Source organism: Columba livia, chromosome 27, assembly GCF_036013475.1.
Source record: "Columba livia isolate bColLiv1 breed racing homer chromosome 27, bColLiv1.pat.W.v2, whole genome shotgun sequence".
Lineage (NCBI taxonomy): Eukaryota > Metazoa > Chordata > Aves > Columbiformes > Columbidae > Columba > Columba livia.
The window spans coordinates 1,397,243-1,419,483 of NC_088628.1; the positions used below are offsets into that span (position 1 = coordinate 1,397,243).

Here is a 22,241-nt window from a genome sequence, read left to right on the forward strand (position 1 = left end):
CGACCTGCTGGGAAGGAAACACACCCAGACACCGGGTTGTGCAGGGATTTGGGGTGTCCTGCAAGAGAAAAGGGGTAAAATCCTGCTCAGACACCAGACGAGGCTGCGACACAGCAGGGGCTTCCAACACCTTTAATGCACTTGAGGGTTTTTTCCCTTCTGCCTCGTTGATCTTGTTCTCCCGATGCCTGGGGCTCGGTGGCAGCGGCTCCGTGTCCCTCTGGCTTCCCAGGACGTCACCTCATGGTCCATGCACCTCGCTCGGCACCACTCACGTCACCTGTTAATGGGATAAACTGGTGTGAGCCCAGTCCCAGCTTGGTGACGGCTGGGGCCACGTCCGCCCTCCCTCCTCCCCGGGCTGCCCGGCCCTCACCAGGCTGGGAACAGCTTGAGTGTCCAGGCAGGGAATTAATTTAAATACATTTCCATAAGGATTAATTTCTGCCCCTTTCCCATGTGTGCGTGAGAAAAACTGAGCCTGGTTTGGGGGTCTGAGGAGGATGGGGGGACCTTAATCTGCCCACAGCCTCATCCACCCTCACTGCTCTTCATGTCCAGCTTTGGGAAGGATTTAAGCCCAGCCTAGTGGGTGCTCAGTGCCAGAGAGGCTGGTCCTAAGCCAGGGGGAACATCCAGTACCCCCAAAATTTCAAAGCTTTCCAAAACAGAGGTACGGAGGGCCAAGAACAGCGTTAGGTGCCCTGAAATCCCATCGGGGAGGGAGATTTGGGCTGTGCAAGCCAGCAGGGAAAGAATCCAAAGGGTTTGCCCACAGATGTCCCCCGTGCACCAGAAGCCTCATCCTTCTGGCCCAACAATCTGCATTTTGTTTCCCCCACCGCGAACAGGGACATTGGGGGCTGGGAAAATATTCCTGGAGGAGCCGCATGGTTCTGATGCTTGGAAACCCCAATAATGGGTTCTTGGCTCTTCCAGCCCTGCCCAGGACCCCGGCGCACAGGGGGCACTTTTGGTGAGAAGAAATCATAATCCCACCTCCTTAAACAAGTGCAAAAGCATCTAAACGACACATACAGGTTTGGTTGGTTGGTTGTTTTCCCATTCTGCTTAGGATTTGGGATTAAAAGCGTGTGATGGATTCAAAGAACCAGGATAAATAAATCAGGGCTAGTGAACACTTGGAAACAAGCGGAGCAATAGCTGGTTTGGGCTGTCAGATTTGGGAGGTTTTTAAGGCTCTTCAGGGCACGAACCACTGCAAGGATTTGGTACCATTGCAGCAAAATAAAGCGCGGGGAGGGAGAATTCCCTTCGGCTCCCGGGGAGATGGGGACGGGCAGAGCCACCAGGTGGGATCCGCCGGGGGTCTCGCACCCACAGAAGTGCTGATTCTGGGCTGTGGGGTGGACACCGGGGGGAACATCCCCATGGAGGGTCCATCCCAGGAACCCGCCATCGCTCCCAAACGGAGGGTTTTCCCATCGGGGACAGAGGTAGCGGAATTAACCCCATTTCTTTGCGAGCGCCAAGCGCAGCACACGATGTCACTGGGATTTTTGCAAACTAAAAAGAACAAGGAAACCGCTTTTCCATGTAGATTTTTCTTGCAGGAATCCTGACTTTCCAGCGACTCGCGTGTCCCTTTGGGAAAGTCAGGCTGGTGGAAGGGCAGAGCCCACCCGCTGCTGCTCTTTTGGGCTGCACAGTGTGCCCCCAAACCCCATTTTTGCAAGGCTCCTGTTCTCAGGTAAAGCCCCCTTGTTTTGTGCCCCCAGCCCATCCCAGAGCCCAGAACGGGCGCCCATAGCCCACCCCAGGGTGGGCAGCACCCATGGGTGCTGAGGACCTGACCTATGGGGCAGCACCCAAATAAAAATAAACTGGATTATAATTTAAGGCAAAGCTCAGCATCAGCGCAGAGGTTTCTCTGCTCTTCGCCATGGAAACAGGCGTTGCTAAGGGATTGCTTAACGGGGACTAAAACATTGCTAAAAACCCAAGTTTGTGTGGTAGCGGGTTGAGCCCTGGGGGGCAGATGGGGCCAAAACCACCAGTTCTCCATCCAGCTGGAGAAACCCCTGGCACTGGGAGAACCGGGCACAGGGCGCTGGCGATGTGCAGTGGGACCGGCATGTCCCATCTGAAACTCTATAGGGATATATGGTATGAAGCAGACTCATAAAAAGGGTCCCTTGGGGATAACGACACCAGCACCGTCCCCTTGGTGCAATGCTGCCTCAGTTTCCCCTCCCGCCATCAGCACCCGTATCCCCCATGGGCACATTCGCTTTATTAATTTTATGGGCATGAGGAAAGAGGCTTGGACCCCTCATATCGCCAAAAATAACCCGAGCAGGGCCCACCTCTGACCTTGACCCCCATCCCGGCTCCCCGCGGCAGCTGGGTCGGCGCGCCGGCGGCTCAATGGGCGCTTTGTCTGCGCCCGCCGGCCCCGTCGGCCCTGCTAATATTTATGGAGTCGGCGGTCACCTTCTCCCCCTGTTCCCTGCATCTCAATAACAGCCGGGCTGGGGGCATCCAGGGAATTCGGGAATTTATAGTCCAGAGAGTTGCTGCTCTTTAGCCCTGGGGGTGCGGAGCGGCGGGTCCTGCCCCTCGCATCTCTCATGTGAATAACACACCCTGACTCGCTTTTGGGTCCAGTTCACAGCCCAAAAATCACATCTGAAGCTCCTGCTGGAGATGCTGTGGGTGATGCAGCCCTGGTACCCAAAGGGGGATTCGGGGCTGCCCGGAGCCCATTCATGTCTCGAGGAAGCATCCTGGGCTCCAAAGCAGATGATTTAAAAAAGGAAAGAGATCAACCAGGGAAAACTTCACATCTGGGACAAAAAGAGGACGGCTGAAGGCACAGGATTTGTAAAATCCCAACAGAGGGTAAACTTTTCCTTGATGGGTCATTTGGGGCGAGAAGGGACTGGGCATGAACATGAATTCCTGTGGAGTTATTTCAAACTCTGCTGAAAAAAGGGGCTGAAGTGGCGGATCTCTGCGGGTGGGAAATGAGCCCAATATGGGCTGTTTCGGTTATTCCCACATGTTCCAGAAACTGGTTGATTGAATCCGATGCCGCTGTTCCCCCCTGGCTAAGAGCAGGAGCCGCTCCATGCAGATCGGATGGCGAGTGATGGGGAGTTGCTGATGTTCACATCTCCCTCGCTTCTTGGGGGAAAAAACAGCGTAAAACATCCAGTAAATCCCCCAAACAACTCACCAGACACCCAGGCATGGACACCAGCGGCTCTTCAGGGACCCTCAGTCCCCTGGGACGTGGAGCTGCTCCCACACACCATCCCCAAAGGCACCTGCTGCCCCATCCTGCAGAAACCAGATTATGGGGCTGTTTCACTGGACTCTGGGAAATGGCTCGGGATAAATGGACCAAACTGGTCCTTTCCCAGCTTTGCCGTCACTGCTGATAAATCCTCTTAATTTGGAGCAAACCAGCCCCTAGTTGATCCCGGCGTGGAGCAGATCAATCCCTTGGTGCCGATGGGTGTTTCTGTGCTGGTTCGGTGCTTAATTGGGCTGGGAGGTAACGAGCAGAAAGGTGCTGGGATGCCAGGGGTGTCCAGAAACTGCCCTGCATGGGAAAAAAAATCCTCTTTTGGGGCTGTTTAAGCCCAGAGCTGTGCTTCATGCAGGGTTTTCTCTAGGGCTGTGCCTACCCTGACCCCCAAATATCGCATGGGAGAGAGGAGGAGGAGGGATGCTGGGGAAAGTGGAGCTGGGATTTTTATGCACGCTGAGCTCCTTTCTAGGGGAACAGCCACAACAGCCACAGTCCCTCTGTCCCCACTGCACTGGGACACCCTGGGGAAACACGAGCTTCCCCCAGCACCAACCCTGCCCTGGCTTGAGCTGGAGCAGCTTCCAGCCTGTTTAAAAGTCATTTATTTTCCTCCTGTGTTGGTGGACACGGGTTGGAAGGTGCCACTGAGCATCCTGCCCGATGCTCCACGCCGAGCCGTGTCTGCGCAGCCCGTTTCCCGCAGCTGGTCCTCGCGGAGCATCTCCCGTCATCCCTGCGCACACGCGGCTGCTTCTCCTTCCCCTTCCCCAGGGCTCGGTCAGGGAAATGCTGCGTGACACGGGTCCCTCGAGCGCTGGCGGCTGGAGATGAATCTGGAGTGTCACCTCCTGCCACCACCCTCGTCCCCAGCCTGCGGAGGGGGACGCGTGGGGGATAACGTGCCCCTGCAAATGGTGGGGTGAGCAGAGGAGGATGGGAAAGTCCCGGGAGGCAAAAATCAACCAGTTTTTGTGAAGCTGGAGCTGCAGAGCTCCTTTGTGCAAAGGGTTTGTGTTGCTCTCTGTGCAGGGCAAGAGCTGACGGGCTGGGGGATGATGATTTTTGGAGATGCCTTCGGCACGGTGGGTTTAATCCAAGTGGGAAACAGGGGTTTTGCTGCAAGAGGAGGTTGTGGGGAGGTGGTTGGGGCACAGGGGCAGTTCGCCAGGGGATGCCCAAGCAAGAGCTTCCACCAAACCACAAACCAGCTTGCAAACAGCTCGACCAACGGGGACAGGACCCAACGGTGGCACGATGAGGACCGAGCCCAGCACAGCCCTCCTGGGAGCAAACCGCCGGCGGGTGACGGAGGGTGGTTGTAACGAGCATCATTGCCGGCTTGCTGAGCTCGGCATAATTGTTGCAAAAAACGCTGCGCACATGCTGAGCTTCATAATTATCAGCCTTGTCTGCCAGGCTCTCCCCTTCCCCCAACACAACGGCACACTTGATTATGATTATGGTGGCTAATTTTGTCTGGTGCATCTTAGGCATATGGGCCCCCACCTGCTCTGAATATGCAAACGCCGCTGATTTGCTCCTCGGTGGCCGGGGGGGCCGCGGAGCAGGCGGGGAGGGGGGACCCTGCCCAGCGCCGCGAACAAAGAAACCCAATGCGGCGGCGCGGGCACAAAGAGCCGCCAGCACCGGCGCTGCCCACGGAACGGCACGACACGGCATGGCGTGGCACAAGCTGCCCGGTTTGGTTCCCCGTGGGTAGATGGAGCATCCGTGAGCAGCTGAAGGGTGGTGTGCATGTATAGCGTGGTGTGAACATGTGCACACATCCTGATTTGTGCACGTATACCGTGACATGCGTGCATACACATATACCAATTTGTACATGTGTACTGTGGTGTGCACATATACATGCATAGCAAATTGTGCACGTATACCGTGATGTGCACATATACACGTATGCCAGTTTGTGCACATATACTGCGCTGTGCACATACACACATATCCCAATTTGTGCACAGATACTGTGGCGTGACATACACATATCTGCCAATTTGTGCATGTATACCATGGCATGCACAGATACATGTATGCCAATTTGTGCACATATACCGACTCAGGCACGTGCACTATTGCATGGACACACACATCCTTACACAATCCACACCCTCCGGACACCCCCACAACACAACCCCCCGTATTTCCCCGCTCCAGCACTGCTTTCCCACATCCCCGTTGGATGCGCCCACGTCCCGCACCCTTGCAGCCCCTCCCGTGTTGTTTTTGCTGGTGGGGCAGCCACACGATGGCGAGGGGGCAGCAGAGGTGGGCTCGCGGCTGGGGCCGCTGCCGGGGGGGGGCTTTGCCATGCTAATGGATAATTAGATGGGCAGACAGACTGACAAGGATCCAGATGGATGGATAGATGCCACGAGGATCTGGTGACAGATAAATAGGCAGATGCTAATGGGCAGCGCAAACAACAGCTTAGGCTCCTGCTAATTCCCACTGTAATTTTTAAGCTCTCTCCATCCCCCCGCTTTTCCCCCGCCTCTCTCCCCCATTGCAGAGCTCTCACCAGCGCATCCATCACTTGCTATTTATATATATATATACATATATAATATATATATATATATTTTGCACAGAAGTGGCAGAAATGGCTGGCAAGGTCTCTAAGGAATAACAAGTCACAGTGAGCTGGGGTGGCCATCGTAAGGGTTGCTTGGGGACGAAACCCCTGGGGTTACCCTGGGATGGTCGGAACCTGGCTGGGCTGTTGGGGCGTCTCCATCCCTCCTTCCCCAACATTATTTCTCAATTAAAAAAATATAATTAAAAAATATAATTAAAAAAAAAAAAAGGTTTGCCCCTTACCACAGGGACAGGGAGAAAATTGGGAACGGAGGGGAGGCCGAGGTGGATAGAGCCAGAGAGCCGAGCGGTGGTGCAGACAAAAGAAAGCATCTTGGCTTGTTTTTCCTTGCCGGGGGGAATCCACGTGGAGGCCACGGGAGGGCGGGGAAAGCGGGAAGGGCAGGAAAATCCTGCTGGAAGAGCTTTCGGAGATTCATCGCCCCGCACAGCGCAGCCGCCTGCCTGCCATGGGTGCTGCTCGCGGGACCCCCGGTTAATGAGCTCTGGCCTTCGGGGATGCTCAGGGGGTTGTAGAACTTTGGGTCTTCCCAGTTTGGTGCCGCCAGCATTGTCACCCCCTGTCCCAGCCTGGAGGGGCTGAGCTTTGGTGCCAACCGCAGCCCTGAGCATCCTCGGTGGGTACCAACCCCATGTCTGCAGAGCTCTCCATCCTCCCTGCCCATCTCCTACCATATCACCCTGTCCTGACTTGTCTCTCAACCCCCAAAACCTCCTACCAACACCGTATGTCCATATGCACCGTATCACCATGTATACACACACCATATATGTGTGTATATACAACATATATGTACAATCTCAGCATTTTCTTGTTTCCAGTGGAAGCAGCTGCTGGTACAATGAAAAGCTCCACCAGAAACGACCCTGTCGCAGATATTCTGGGGCCGATTTGTTTTTTTTGTTGCTTTTAAGAAGCCGATGCGAGTTCTCGACGCCTTGCTGAGAGAGCGCCCGGGGGCTTTTCTGATGAGCTCCCGCAGGTATTCCCAATTTCCTCCCTTTGCTTTGCAAGGTGAGTGGGAAGAAAAACAAAAAAGATAAATATTTTCCTTATAAATATAAATATATGTATAAAATATATTCCAGGGTTTTTTTTTTCCTCCGTGCAGATCCCTCTTTCCAAGAGTTTTCCGGTCTCTGCACCATCTCCTCACCCAGCGGTTACGGGCCAAGGTGATGAGATGGGCCCTGTTAAGTATTGTGGAAATGGCAAAAGCTTTAATTCCTAGTTTAAAAAAACTTCCTTTTCTAGGCACAGATGTTGAAAACACCTTCAGTTCTTGATTATTTTCCTTCCTGTCACAAAATACCTTGGGAGAAATGCCCAAAAGCAGCTTCACCCATCCCTGTGCATCAGGCAAGGGCAGCACCTGGGTGACGCCAGGACGTGGATCCATCACCAAAAATAAGCCAATATCTGGAACGTGAAGGATCGGAGAGGCTTAAAATACAGCCCAGACTTTGGGGAATACATTTTAGACCAATTTCTTGCCAAAATCCTACTTCTTTTGGGTGTTGCCCTCATCCCTCTACAAGCATGTGGTTATTTTGGAGGAGGGATTATGGGGGTGAGGACACGGCCGTTGACCAGGACAGACGGGCGGCAGCCCCAGGACGGATGGAATCTGGCGCAGTGAACGGGGTCGCGGTGGCATCGCCCAGACACGGCGTTTCATTAAGATGCAGGAGCGGTATTTTGGGTGCAAAAAGCGGAGGGGGAAGGGTTAAGGGGCGGCGGGAGAGAGGGGTGAGAAGAAAGCCCCGAAGAAAAGAAGGGAGCTCGTAGCGCCCAGCGGCGGGGTTTGATGGCTTAATTACCATATTCAAATCTAATTAATTCCCCTTTGCATAAAAAGGCCACGGCTGGGCGTGGGACCAGCTTTGCAGATGGCGTCTCATGCTCAGCACCATTTTGGGGCCGCCGGCCATCTTAGAGCAACGAGGAGGAGGAGGAGAGGAGGAGGAGGAGGAAGGCGGCTTTGCCCACAGCACTGAGCGTCTGCTCGGGGCACCCGTCGGGCACAGGGCTGTGCCGGGCACCAGCACCAGCAACCCACATCAACCGGTATTAATATCACTCTGAGGAAGAAGAAGCTGTCTAAAAGCAGGGAGGAAGAAGGAATGAAGCAAAAACGGATGGGAAGGGGGGCTCAAAGTGATGGAGCATCATAATTTTGAGGGTGTTAATGTGCCCCTTCTCCTTAGTTGGGGATCCCCACTCCATCGCGGTATCTCAGCGTCTCCAGGTGGGATGGCACCGGTTTCCGTGTGGATGGATGATGCAGGGATCAGCATCCCAGAGCGGGTGCGCAATGGGGAGCAATGGGGGCTCAGGGAGACGTATGTCTCACTCCCCAAAAAATCAGCATGAACATGGCCATGGGAGCATCCCAGCCCCATCTCTAGAGGATCCTGCATCACCCTTGGAGCGCCGGCCAGCAGGAAAACCAGCAAGAAAACATCCAACCTCAATAAGCAGATACCCAAAACCACTTCTACACAGGCATTTTTTGGGGAAAACAGGGGATAATACTCTTTATCTTTATTCCTTATCTCCCCATCGTGCATCTGGGGGTGAACCAGCCCTGAGACCACGGGCACGGTGGCAGCGCCAGCTGCCAGGCTCACCCTGGGAAATGTGAATGTGATCTTTAAATTGGTTTTGCTAATGTTTCGGACAGCTTCGCTGTCACGTGAAAACTCGGAGGAGCGAGGACCGCGGGGGATGTCGGGTTCTTTTCTCCCTTGACTGACTCCCAAGGATGCGACGCTGCTGCTGCTGTGGGGCTGCGCTCCTCTCCACCCCCTTCCCAGTGCTGTTGGGGGTGGGATCCAACCGCTACCCCAAAACAGGAGGGGGAACCGCTTGTGGGGCTAAATCCACCAGGAAAAATGGGATCTGGGGGGGTTTGGATGGGGCAGAGCAGGAGGATCTGGGGGTGGTGGGGGAGGCTGCGCACCCAGCCGGGGGCAAAGCGAGAGGTGGGGGAGGAAGATTCTCCCTTGTGCTGTTTAGTCACAGAGAAGGATGGTTTTGAGTCACGGAGGAAAGATTTTTAGATGTACATTAAAAAGGAAATAGGGGGAAAATATCAATTATTTGGCAACCAGAAGCTGTTACCAATAGTCTTCCACTAGATTTGAGAAGGCAAACGGAATGTTTGCAAAGAGGAATATAAATAAAATGGGGACAAAAGCTGAGATTTTTTCCACTGAAAACAATAAGAATAACCCACCTATTGTGGGTGCCCCCTCCCCGGTGCTGTTCCCCCCAAACCCCCGCTGGTGAGAGCCCGGAGTGGGGTTTACAGGGAAAACCCAGTGCTGGGTTCGCAAAAAGAGCGAGGAAAACGAAAAGAAGTCCAAACTTACCCCAACCGGGAGAGACGAGGGGGTCTCGAGCATCCCTGGGGGAGAACGTCCCTCACCAGGCTCCGCAGGTGTGAAGGGATGTGACCAAATCAGCCTGTGCCCGATGGTCACGTATCACTTTGTCACTGCAAACCCATGCCAGGCAGGCAGGAAAGCCCATTCCAAGGCACCCACAGGGCTCCTCCAGCCTTTGGTGTCCAGGGCGAGGGTGCTGCGGGGTTTGGGGTCTCCCCACGTTGGCCTGGCTCCTCCCCTGGGCTCTGGATGCTGCACCCCATCCCCAGCCTGGTGAGAGATGCTGCTGGAGCACATTGATCAAAGCAAAGTGCGGGTTTCTCCTCTGCAAAAAATAAAATGAGCAATACTGTCATATCCAAAACCACAGGGATCGCCTGCGAACACACACGGATCACCTTCTTCAGCCCACATCCTGCATCCCACATCCTGGATCCCACATCCAGCATCCTGCTTCCCGCATCCTGTATCCCGCATTCTGCATCCTCTATCCCTCATCCTGCATCCTGTATCCTGAATCCTGTATCCTGCATCCTGCATCCCGGATCCCACATCCTGCATCCCGGATCCAACATCCTGCATCCCACATCCCACATCCTTCATCCCACATCCCATTCTGCAGTCCCGCATCCCAAAAACTCTACCGCTCGGGTGTGCAATGGGAAGTGGGGACCCCAAAACCACCAGAGACATGGGGGGGCACTGTCGGCGCTGCCCCAGACGCGCAGTTGGAAATGGAGGCGGGGGGACACCAAGAGGACACCCAAGGGGACGGGGGGGTCAGACACAATGCTGCCATTGAGGGGGCCACGCCGGGGGTCCCGGCCCTTCCTGCCCAGACACAATAGGGGCGGCCCCGCGCGCCACTTGTGCGCATTGTGCGGTGACGAGCCCCCCCCCGGCCCCTCCTTTCTGTCCCCCATCGGATAATGGATCCGCTTTGTGTGCTTGGCTGGACAAGGACTTTGTGACGGAGAAAGAGCCGGTGTTTGTCTGTCAGAAGAGATCGGCCAAGAAAGGGACGGGGAGGAGCGGTGGCGGGAGCCGGGCAGCGTCCCTCGCCACAGCATTGGACTTGCACGGTCCCTGTGCCACCGGGGCGGGAGGACAAGTCCTTGCTGGGAACTTGGGGACATGCAGCCTGGTGACCACGGTGCTGCCGGACCTGTCGCTCAAACCCCGGCCCCGGTCCTGGCGAGCATCCCGACGAGCATCCCCCCAAACGCCAGCTCCTCTCCCCAAGCGCAACCCAAATCTGCAGTGGCAGAGGGTCCGTGTCCCCCTGCCCGGCTCCAGCCCCAACAACCCCCCCAGCCACCGTTCCTGGGGATGGGATCAGCAAAACCTGTGGGGGATTAATCCTCCGTCCGCCTTGCTCTCACTGTACTGGCGTGCGGGAAGGCGGATGGGATAATCCCCAGCTCCAGCCTAGCCAGAGCTGCAAAGAGCTGGATTAATAAGAACCAGGCTTTAATTTCTGCAGGTCTCTTTTCCTGTAGTGTCCCCAATTCCAGCACATCAGGTAATTAAGGGACATGGGAGCTCTGCCATGTCCTGGCTGCTCTGGGAGGGGACAGCAAGCCCTGGCACCATCCGGCTGGGAAAACTGGCATTTCAGCTGTCGTTGCATGCGCAGGGACACGTGTGTGCTCACAGGGACACGTGTGTGCTCACGGGGACATGCTAACGCCACGGGGCCACACACGCTCTGCAGGAGCAAGTGCGGGGTCCCTCCAGCAGCAAAAACCCCACACAACGCGGGGCTGAAAACCAGGATTGTTTCCTGTTAAACCAATGGAGGAAACTCTTCACATTTCTCCTGTAGGGTGGGGAAGGTTTCTCCATTGCTGAAATTCTGGTTTTCGTTTTTAAATCAGCTCTGCACAAGTGCTGGTATTTAATTAAAAATGTAGAGTTTTATTTCCCCAAATTCTAGCCTGGTAATTGGTTTCTTGATTTGTTGACGGGTCTGTGCTCGCTGCCGGGTGCTCGGGGGACATCTGCCAGCCCTGACCCTTCCCAGCGAGGCCACAACAGGGACATAACTTCAGGAGAAGCCCAAACCCCATTGCAGCAGGTGCGGGTTCATTCATCAGTGGCATTACCAGCCCAGGCTCCGCATCCCAGGACACCCCCCGCATAGGTGGCATTTTGAGGTGACAACAACCATGGGGCTGGAGGTGGCATCTCAGCAGCACGTCCCCCTCCCCCAGTATAATTTAGTGCTTGTTTTGGGGGTATCCACATAGGGTGAGCATCTCCGGCAGTATCACCCCGGGGGACCCTGAACCCACATCCCGGGTGCTGGGAGCTGCTTGTCGCCCATCAGGGAAAGCGGCTGGAGGGAGGGGGATGATTAGGGTGGCCTGTGAAGTAATTATCTCATTGGGCAAGTAATACCCTTTCAGCAGGAGCGGGGTGGGGAAGTATTGTTCGGGTTTAGGGATTACATCAACCCGGCTGGAGCAGACAATGTGCTCCCCCTGGGAAGAGGCAGCTCAGCCCCGGGGGGAGAGGAGGGAGGCAGGGGCTGGAGCTGTCTCAATTAGCGAGTGTCCCAGCCTGGAAAAGGATGGTGGGGGCTCATGAGGGGTATATGGGGGGGAGAAAATCATCCTTAACCCTTTGTGTTCCTCCCGGGAGGGAATTGGGTCCTTCACCCCTGCACTAAGCCCTGAAGGGACAAGGAGATGCTGAGAGGGCTGGATGCATCCCCTCCTCCCCGTGATGCCAGGGAAAGCAAAGCACAGCCCATTTCCTCCTTTTTTTGCCTCTTTTTTAGTTTATGACAACCCAGCGCCAGCCCCTTCCAACCTCCCCGCACACCAGTTGGCCACTGCATCCTCATATTGGGGACAGACGGCAATTTGGGACAGTGCTTGGGGTCACTGGAGGGTCCAGGCAGGTGGCGAGGAGAGCACATCCCCACCCCCAACCCCAAAAAGCCACCCTGGGGACCGAGGGGACAACAACCCCATGCACCTACACCCCGCAATCCGCAACAGGGGGCACGGCAGGTCCTTGGCATCCCCCCAAAACACCAGACTTGGGCACGGCCGCCCTGCTCTGCCCGGCATGGGCTTGGGGTTAGTTTTGGGCCAGATTCGTGGTAAATCAGGCGTGATGCTGGCGAGGCGGCGGCAGCCACGGCGCCAGGTTAGCGGCGGAGCGAGGGGCCGGCTCCACCTGGCCCTCGCCATCCGCGGGGTGATTAAACACGGGGCTCCCAGCTGCCATACATTTTTAAATAAATGAATAATACATAGAGGGGTGATAAATAAATAACGGCCATACATTTGAACTTAGCCTCTGAGAAAATCCTTTTAGTTCAAAAGGACCGGGGCTCTTGGAAAGAGGGAGCCCATGCATTTTGAATGGGCTGCCATCAAGTGTCAGGGCTTGGCAAGGGAGACGAGGAGGGGGAGGGATAAAACCAGCTCTGCCACAAACCAGGGGGACAGGGACAAAGTCCTTGGGCATTGTCAAGGGTGGCTTTGGTGGGAACAGCAGTGATGGCACCAAGGGCTGCAGGTACCCCGATGCTGGGCACCGAGAGCACCATGTGCCCTGAAACCCTGGGAAGGAAGAGGATGAGGATGGAGGGTGCCGTGCCAAGAGGCGAAGGGCAGGCCCGGAGAATGGCGAGCGGCACATGAAAGTTCCGGTCCTGCTAAGCCCGGCTCTGCTGAGGAGGAGTCCCCGTTTAACAGAGCAAAGGCAGCGTTTACTTAAGCAGTGGCCCCATAAAGAGGTGGGTGGCCCTGGAAGGCGGCCCAGACAAATACAAGGGGATTAGACAAGTGAAAGGTGTGAGCGGAGGGATGGAGGGGAGGAGGATGCTCAGGGAAAACCATTAGTGGGGGCACAACGAAGCGCCCGAGAGGCAGAGGCGGGTGGGCACGGGATGGGGGGAACCATATTGTCAATTTTAGAGAGGAATCCCTCGTCAGAGGAGCTGGGGGAGAATGGGATTAGCTTGTGGCTGCTCTGAGTCCCTGAGTGGGGCAGCTGACAGCGCACACCTGCCCGAAGACGCGTCCCTGACACACACAGTCATGCACATGCATGTTCCAGCCACGCATAAGCATGTTCCCACCATCCACAGCCGTGCACACTTGTATTTTGGCCATGCACATGCATGTCCCAGTGAAGCACAGCCATGCACACACATGTCCCAGCCACGCACAGGTGTGTTCCAGCCATGCACAACCATGCACGTACGTGTCTAGGCCATGCACAACCATGCACACGTATGTCCTGGCCATGCACATGCATGTTTCAGTAAAGCACAGCCATGCACATACATGTCCCAGCCATGACCACGTTCTGGCCATGCACACGCGTGTTCCAGCCATGCACACTTGTCCCAGGACACGCTCCTGCTGGGACTTACTCCCTCGCCCTTCGTGAAGCCCAAGACCCATGGAGGCAACTTTAATTCTTTGTGCAAACTGCTCCCGCTCGCTTGCATCGCTAAGTGGGTATTGATTTATTAGGCTGTAATTTAAGGCAGAACGTTTTCAAATGAACTCACACACCAAGCCCAGGCACGAGAATAAACAAGACCTGATTTATTTGCTGCCCGTCTCTCGGCAGATGCCTGGCTGGGCCGGCGGCACCGTGTGCGAGGGGGAATGGGACCAGCTGTGGCTGAACCTGGCATGGGACAGCCAGGAGGGGACGATCCCCTTCACGTCCCCAGTGTACAGCCTCTCACGCATCCCGCACCCCCCGGCAGCCCTGTGCAATGTCCCCCAGAGCCACCACCAGTGCTGGGGTGCAGGGGATGGGGACGGTGGCAGCGGGGACAACCTGGACCCAGGTTCAGCACCCCAAGGGGCAGCAGAGTCCGCCTGGCACCAGGACATCGCCCCTGTGCCCCTGGCTGCTGGGACATCGTGCCAGGACCGGACCACCAAGGCGCCCCCAGCAGCACCGGATCATTCCCCATTTGGGCTCTGGAAACTGCAGCCTGGGGGGTTTGGACCAAACCCTTTAACTTGTCCCCAGCACAAACCCACAGCCTCATCCTCCCGACGCGCAGCCAGGCGGCCAAACCTCTGCCGGCATCACCAAATGCACAGAGCCGGGACTGGGGAGGGGGGACCATCACTTCACCCCCCCCAACATCTCAGCATCCCCCATCCACCTCCACCAGCTGAGTCCCCGGTGTCAAACCCCCGCCAGGTCCCATCTGCAGGACCCGGTGGCTGCGGCGCATTCCTGCGAGCCGGCCCCGGCGCAGCAGCTGCTGGCCAGAGCCCATTGCCGCGGCGCGGGCAGCTCGTCTTGACCTTGCCGGTCAGGTGTTGGGAGAAAGAACCGGGGGGGGGAATAAAAAATACAAGGCCTCGGTGACGCCAGCCGTCATCGGGGCACGGGGAGGGTTTAATGCAGCGGGGACCATAATGGGGCCGGCTGGGGGAGCGAGGGCGAGGAGAAATTAGTGTCAATGTGTGTGTGCCTTAAACAAACCTGCGCCGGGGTGACGTGAATGAGGGCACAGCCTTGTGTATATATTAGTGATGGGATCTGACCTCGCTGGGAGGGCTCCTTCCCTCGCTCCGCTCCTCTGGGCGTGGGAAAAAGGCCTGGGCTCTTTTCACAGCTGTTCTCGCTGCTGCACTGAGCTAATGGAGGGGCTGCCCGGCTCCCCCCCCCGCCGCCTTTTCAGTCCTTCAGCGAAAAAAAATCCCTTTCACAGTCCCTTAAAAACACACCTCATTGTTCGCCTGCGCTGCATTGAAATGCCACTCGCGCCCCCCGTCTCCCGGAGCAGCCGGCCCCCAACACCGGCTTCGGCTGCGTCGTGCACACGCGTGTGCAAGCCCGGGCGTGCGGGTGTGCCCGGCTAGAAGCTGATATATTGCAGCTGGTGGGGGGTTTCGTCCCTTTTTGCGTCTCCCTTTTACCCAGATGCTTCAATTTTGATATAAGAAATTAGCCAAAAGGTACCAGCGCCCGTCTCTTATTTGCAAACCCAGAGGCTCAGCGAGAGGAGGGGATGCGTGGCCATCCCCCCATTTCCAACCCAGCCGTGCGGACCCCAAACGCTCCAGCACCACCCTGAGCTCCTCTGTCCCTGTTTCACAACCAGCATTTGATGCTCCCAGAGCAAATATTCCACATTAAATCCCCGTCTGCCACACGAAGCGATGGGATTCCCCGCAGACGGGGCAGTTGGGGCGCATCACACCTCGATATCCCCCAACATCCAGTATGCGGCTTTCCCCCAAAAAATCCTCTCCGAGCTCTGTAGAAACCCAAGGTTTCTAGAAAACAATAAACAGCCATGCAAGGATCAGCCCTCGCCTGGTTTCCCAGGGAATTAGGGCAGAGAAAGTCTGGGCTCAGCCTCCCGGGGAGCCGCCGGGGCCCCGCTCGCCGCGCAGCCGCTCGAGAAGGGGGGGCTGCTCCTTGAAGCCGGTGGCACAGGCACAGCCCCCCCGCCAGCCCCAGCATCTTCCCTTGTCTGCCATGGCCCAGCCCCAGAATAGCACCGGCATCGTGCTTTTCATTAAAAATAAATAAATACATTTCTGGTGGCGGCGGAGCCAGGCACGAAAACACCATCCGCAAAGGCTGCGGAACCAGAAGACGAAGGCGGCGAAACCCGGAGTTGTTATTTTTTATTTAAGCATCTGGAATTTTTTAAGCTTATCTCCTGCTATCCTTGGGGGCGGGAGGGGGACATCACTGCCTGGCGTTAGCAGCAGGACAGACGGACAGGACAGCATCCTCGGGGCCCGCTCGTGCCTTCCCGCGTGCTTTTCCCGCTGACCTTTCCCCGCTGCTCTGATAGATACTTTCTGACAAAAGCGGGGACATCACACACCTTCCATCCTCCCTCCGCGCCCGACGCAGGGACATCGCCACTAGCAAGTCCCTGTCACTGGCTATTAGGGGGACAAGGTCTCTGCTGCCACCCTACTCTTTCCGCATGATCACCAGCCCCAGTGCCAGGCGGGGGGGGTCCCCTGACCCCCCTGGTCCATAACGCATATGCCCCACGTTCGCCATTTCGAAACGCAGATCTGTTTAACCGCCACACGCGGGTTTGTTAGCGGCGAGGACGAGCTCCGGCTCTTTGAAGTCAACATATGGATGTGATGCTGCACGTATGTGCGTGACCTACATTTGGGGCTGAGGCAGTTTTTCCCTGGGGTGGGCGATGCCCACGTGTGCCCGTAGTGAGGGGACTCGACAAAACCTCGTCCCCCACCAAAGAACCATCAGTCCCTGGGGGATTTTCCCTGCGTCGGGAGGATTCCGGCTGTGGGGACAGGGAAAGGCTTCGGCACACGCTGCTGGGTTGGAGCATCCTGAAAAATCACTCACCAAGGAGCCTGAGCAAAGGGTTTGGCTTTGGCAGGAGTGACGCAGTGACAAAGGCCACATCTTCAGCACCCTGAGCATCACCGACACATGGCAGGTCCCCCTGTATCCCTCCCCGGGTCCCCAGTGAGCACCCGCCCCGCTCCTCTTGCTTTCAAATCTTGCCATTTTCCCGGCTGGTTTTGCTTTCTCCACCCAGCGCAGCCATGGAGTTTCCATAGCAACATGAAGATATTAAACTGTAAATTATAATTTCTCCATTAAAAAAAAAAAAAGAGAGAGAGAAAGCAAAGCTCCAGCGCATCGTGTGGGGCTGGAGCAGAGAACCGACCGATGTCTGGGGCAGCTGGGCCTGCGCGCAGGGTCTCCCTCCTCCACCAGCACCTGGTTTATCCAGGTCGGAGCCTTTTCCTGACATCTATACAAATGAGCAGCTAAAGAGCCAGCCGGGCCATCCCCCGCCAGCTTTGGGTAAAAAGACGGGAGCTCCGCCACCGCAGCAACACACACCTGATGGGAAGGAATGGTTATTTACCGTTGCCTGTTCAATGGTGATTTTTAAACGGCCTGAAGTTAAACACACCAGTGTTTTTCATTTTCTCCTGCTCGTGGATGTGTTTTTGTCTGGGGTTTTTACCCTTTCTGTCTGTTTACGTGATACTTTTTATCATAAATTACTTCTTTCTTTCCCTCCCTGCTAGCAAGTTAGAAAATCACCAGCTTGCGGTGGGAGGAAGGGGTCAGCAAAGGGACCCCCTCACCCAGGGAATGTGGGTTTAACCCCAGCATCCCGCCAGCCACCAGCTCTCTATTCCCATCTCCATGGCCAGGACAGGGTTTTGGGGAGCACCCCACTGCCACCAACTTGCTCTGCAGTGCCAGCACCAGGATGCTCAGCCCAGCTCCTCTCCCCATGTCAGGGACAAGGACCAGAGAGCCCCCGACTCATGCCCGACCCCTCAAACCACCCCCTGTCCCAAAGTAGCTGGGCCGAGCACCCCGGTAGCGCCTGAGATTATCCTCAGCGTAACATCCCCCGGGGAAACAAGATTGCAGCTTAGGGCCTAATGGAAAAGAGGAAAGAGATGGGATTAAAAGGAAAATAATGACTATTTCTTTAGCGAGGCCGGGGAAATGAGATGGGGATTAGTGTCCTCTTTACCAGCAGCCTCCAATCCCGCTGGGCGGTCCGGGATCCAGAGATGCCCACGCTCGGCATCGCTCCCAAGGGTGACACAGGGGCTGGTGGCACCAATCCTGGAGGGACGAGCCCGGCTGTCCCGAGCATGGGGGTGAATTGCCGCATCCATACCAAGCACCCGCCACGTCCCTCTGCCACCGCCGCTGCCCACGAACCGCACGGAATGAAGGCGATTTTGCAAATATTTGCCAACACAGTGGTTTTCCCCTCCCGACACATTTGCCAGGAGAATTTATAAAATATTCTGCGAGGAATAAAACACTGAAAATTAAAACTTCACTTGCAAAGGCACAAGCCCAAGAATAAACCTGAAAGGCTCCTTTCTCTCGCCTTCGGTTGCACACACCGCACGGTGCAATTGGCTGCTTCCCTGGAATAGATTCAGTTGCTATGATACCAAGTTTGCTTTTAACGAACCCCAGAAAATTAATGGTATTCAGCAGATATGTCCTTAAAGTGGAACCTATTTTAAGAAATTCTCACTGAGTGGTTTACAAGTAGTCAGGAGGGAGGAGAAGGTTTCCCGAGTGCAGCAGAGGCTGCACCGGTTCCCCCTCCGCTCCCAGCTGGGATTTTGGGGTACGTGCTGTTGTGGTTTGGGGTATGTGATGCTGATGTGCAGCATCAGCCCTGGGTGCTGTGCGCTCTGCATCCCTCCCGCTGCTGCTCGGCCGCCGCTTTGCATCTTCCCGGCTGTCCCCACGCGGCCCCGATGCTGCTCAAACGCTTCTCCCGCCAGCCAGGGGCTCCCACTGATGCTTCAGAAATACAGGGAGGTTGGTGCAAGCAGCTGCTGCCCAAACCCGTACACGAAGCTACAGGATTCAAGGCTGGTCCAGATCTCGAGATGGCCAAAGGGATGGAAGTGGGTCCAGCAGGGAAATCCTGCTCCGACAGAAACCTGCTGGCCCTCGGAGGAGCTTGGGGCAAATAACGGGGAGCTGGGGAAGGTTTTTCAACTGGCCCAATGTCCCATCCATCCAGCCCCGTGAGCAGAGCGCAGGGTGACATCGGCCATTGGATGGGGCACATTTTTCCCAGGGACCTGTGTCCCCACCAAGGAGACAAGCCCGTGATTCCGAACGCCTCAGCCCCGCGTTGTGCTTCAGCAAAAGCTTTTGCACATCTCAGCACCCGCACCCCTGTCCCCATCCTCAAGCCAAAGGGCATATGAGGAATCATCTCCTGTTTTTCCCACACCATATTTTGTGGTGTACAGGGGCTGTCACTGCTTTATCCCACACTATATGCAAGGTCCACATCCTCCCTGTCCAGAAAAAGGCCCAAACTGGGCAAGTCCAGGGTGTTGGAGCAGGCTGGGGGTGCAGAATCAGTGCCAGGGATCAAAGAGATCTGGGGTGAGAAATCTTCCCCTCTCTTTCCTGAACAAAGCAAGACCTGTTGAGATGGAGGAATGTGCCCCCCTGCCTCCTGCACCCCAAATTCCTCCTCTCCAGCAATATCAGCCAAAAAAGGAGCCACAACCGCAGGGAGCAGTGAAACCCCAGCCAAATGAGCAGGGCACAGACAGGCTGATGGGCCGAGGGATCGGGGCACCAAGCCTTTAATATTTGGAGCTGATGCTCCCTCCCTTGTCATTTCTCAGCACCAACCCAGCCAGGGAACTGATGCACTGAAGAACTGAGCAGCAAGGGGGGGAACTGCATGTGCCCCGGTGCTACCGCCCTGCTTGGGCTGAGCCATGCGGGTCCCCACAGGAGACCGGCGGGTGGTCCGGTGAGACCAGGGCCTGATCCTGCAGTGGTTTAAGCACGAGTCCCTCTGTGGAACCTCCCCACTGACCGCTGTTGAATGCCTGAGAGCAGGGGGCTGGTCGCTGCACCCCAAAACACGCACCTGAAAATCCCTTCCCTGCTCTTCCCAGGAAAAAGTGGGGACCGCTCAGCCTTTGGGGTCAGCACCTCCAGCCTTTCCCCTCTTCCAGAATCAACCATCGGGGCTGGATGTGGCCCTCCCCGTCCTGCACGGCCCCCGCAGCCCCCAGGCAGCCCGGGCTCAGCCCTGCATCCCTCGCACCAAAAATGCTCTCCAGGCACCATGAGGACCAAGAGGAGCCGGAGGAAGCAGGACGGAATTAGGGAGCTGTCTGCAACCAGCACCCCAACCCACGGGCAGCAAAGAGGGAGCACGGGAGTGTCCCGGAGAGACTGTGGGGAGGCCGAGACTGGAGGAGCACCGGTACCCTATGAGTGGTGCTCCCAAATCCTCCTCTCTGAAGAACAAAGCTGCAATCTCTCTGCAGATGCAGAACAACCAACGAGCGACGATGATTTATTTCTCTTCCCCAGAAGATAAACTGGCCTCGGAAACGGGTTTATGCTAAATTACAATTTGCATGCAGTAATATATTTAAGCATCTTTCCTTCTACTTCGTTATAAACAGGGTTTCTCTGGGGGTTATTTCTGAGCTGGCCCCGTTTCCTTTATCTCCGGCACACCCAGCGCAAGCGAGCTTAATTGTCAGCGCGGAAATTAAAACCACAGCGGGAAAAAAATAAAAAATCATAAAATAAAGATTCTGGGTTTGCAGATAGCCTGAGGAACCCCAGGTTGGAAGCAAAATAATCACCCAGGCATGGGCACTAGATCTGGGCCTCAATGATTACAGACAAAACCCCACTGAAATTTCCACCCCACGTTTGGCTTCCAGCCGCTCTCCCCCTGAAGGCACCGGGGCCGGCGTTTGGGGGAGGCCGGTGGCCGCCGAGCCCCTCTCCTGCGGGAGGGCAGGGCTTTTCTCCCGGAGAACAGCGAGCGGGTTTTTACATTCGGTTCTCTAGCTTTATGATATCACATACACTCATACAGCTAGATAACCAAAGAGAAAAACCAACCCAGGTCTTTATAAAATGGGCCTCGGCTGTGCCGCACACCCGGGGGTGTTTTGCTCCCATGTTGGAGCCCCCAAGGCAGCCGTGATCTGTGTCCCCTTTTCACCAGTAATGAAGAAACCCCAGCGGTTTGGGTGGGAGAGCAGGAACCTGCCTCGGCATATGACACGCGACCCCAGCGCTCCCCAAAGCCCACGCGAGCACCCCAACTTCTGCACCCCAAAGGGGACCCACACCTCAAAGTGGGTTCAGCCCCATGCAACCCCCCATGGACTGGGAGCCATCACAGGTCTGGATGCTCCCCCAGGATCAATCCTTACTGCCTGCGGCCCAGGGAACCGCTGCCTTCCCAGCCCCAAATTCACCCCTAGACCCACTCCGGAGCCCACTCCCACTTTATAATTACTGTAAATTACTGGCACGGAACTGCTGAGTCATGAGAGTGGTCGGAGAATGGAGAGAGCCAGCCGAAAGGGCCCCCCCGGGGGCTTCCACCGCGCCCCCGCTCTCCTCTGCCTCCTGCCTCCCCTTCCTCCCGCACCCACTCCCTGCAGCCGGGCCCTGCAAACCCGGGAGGGACCTCGCACATTCTGGGGAGTCTGGGCTGTGAATTTCCCGGAGAGAGACACCCTGCACCCCCGGGGGGCCGGTCCTTGCCCGTAGGAACCCCACAACCCGACCGGGAGGCTCCGGGCACCGGTCGGGTCGCGGCGGGGGATGCTCCCGGCTGCTTGGAGGGAAACTCGGTGGAGCGGCTGCCCCTGGCCCGCAGCGGGGCAAAGCTCCCCGGGCAGGGAGGGGAAGGACAGGGGGGACCCCGTGGAGGGGACACGGGGAGAGGACCCGAAGAAGGGTCCCGGGAAAGGGGTACCTGTTCGCCCCGCTGGGGCCGGTGCTGCCCGAGGTGGCCGTCGGCTCCGAGTCGCCACATCCTTCCCAGGCTGGCAGGGTGGGGAGGAGGCTCGGCCCGGGACGGAGGCTAGATGTCTCCACCCGCTGCCGGTGCGGGTCCCGCTCCCTCTCCCCGGAGCCTCCGGGACCTGCCTCTAAAGTTGAGGCAGAGCCGGCGGCGGAGGGATGGCGAGAGGGCGGGGGAGGGCGGGAGGAGGGACGGGGCGGCCGGCGGGGACAAAGCCCGAGCGGCGGGGCTGGGACAGACCGGGCGTGGGGCCGGGGCAGGGGTCACCCCCCCCGGGGGGCAGCGCCATTCGCCACGGCCGCCGTTGTCCCCGGGGACTGGCCCGTCTGCTCAGCCCGGGGCCCCCCCGGACCCAGCCTCCCGCAGCAGCCGGCCCGCCCCGTCGGGGAGGCGACGGTGCCCCGGGGGTAACCCCGCTCGGGCAGGTCTGTGGCGGAGCCGCCCCCCCGGCCAAGCCTAGGATTAAAGCCGACATGCCCGGGGAGGGGAAGTGACAGGGGCGGCGGGCGCAACCGGACCCTCCCGTCGAGGCTGCGCTCCCGGGCCCCGCTTGCAAAAGGGAAAAGGCTGCTCTTGAGTAAAACCGAGCAGTGAAAGGGTCCCTCCACCGCCCCGACCTCGACTCTGCCACCTGGACGGAGAAGGACCACCCCG

The 22,241-nt window shown here is 57.0% G+C and overlaps 1 long non-coding RNA gene across 1 annotated transcript; it reads right to left on the bottom strand.

Annotated features, from left to right (window-relative positions):
- Nucleotides 1-396: 396 nt before the first annotated feature.
- LOC110360897 (uncharacterized) lies at nt 397-21,923 on the bottom strand. The gene is made up of 3 exons (XR_002417115.2): nt 21,540-21,923; nt 9,266-9,605; nt 397-3,568 (listed from the first exon to the last, which is right to left on the bottom strand). It is a non-coding gene; the product is annotated as an uncharacterized LOC110360897 (long non-coding RNA).
- Between the last annotated feature and the right edge of the window lie 318 nt (nt 21,924-22,241).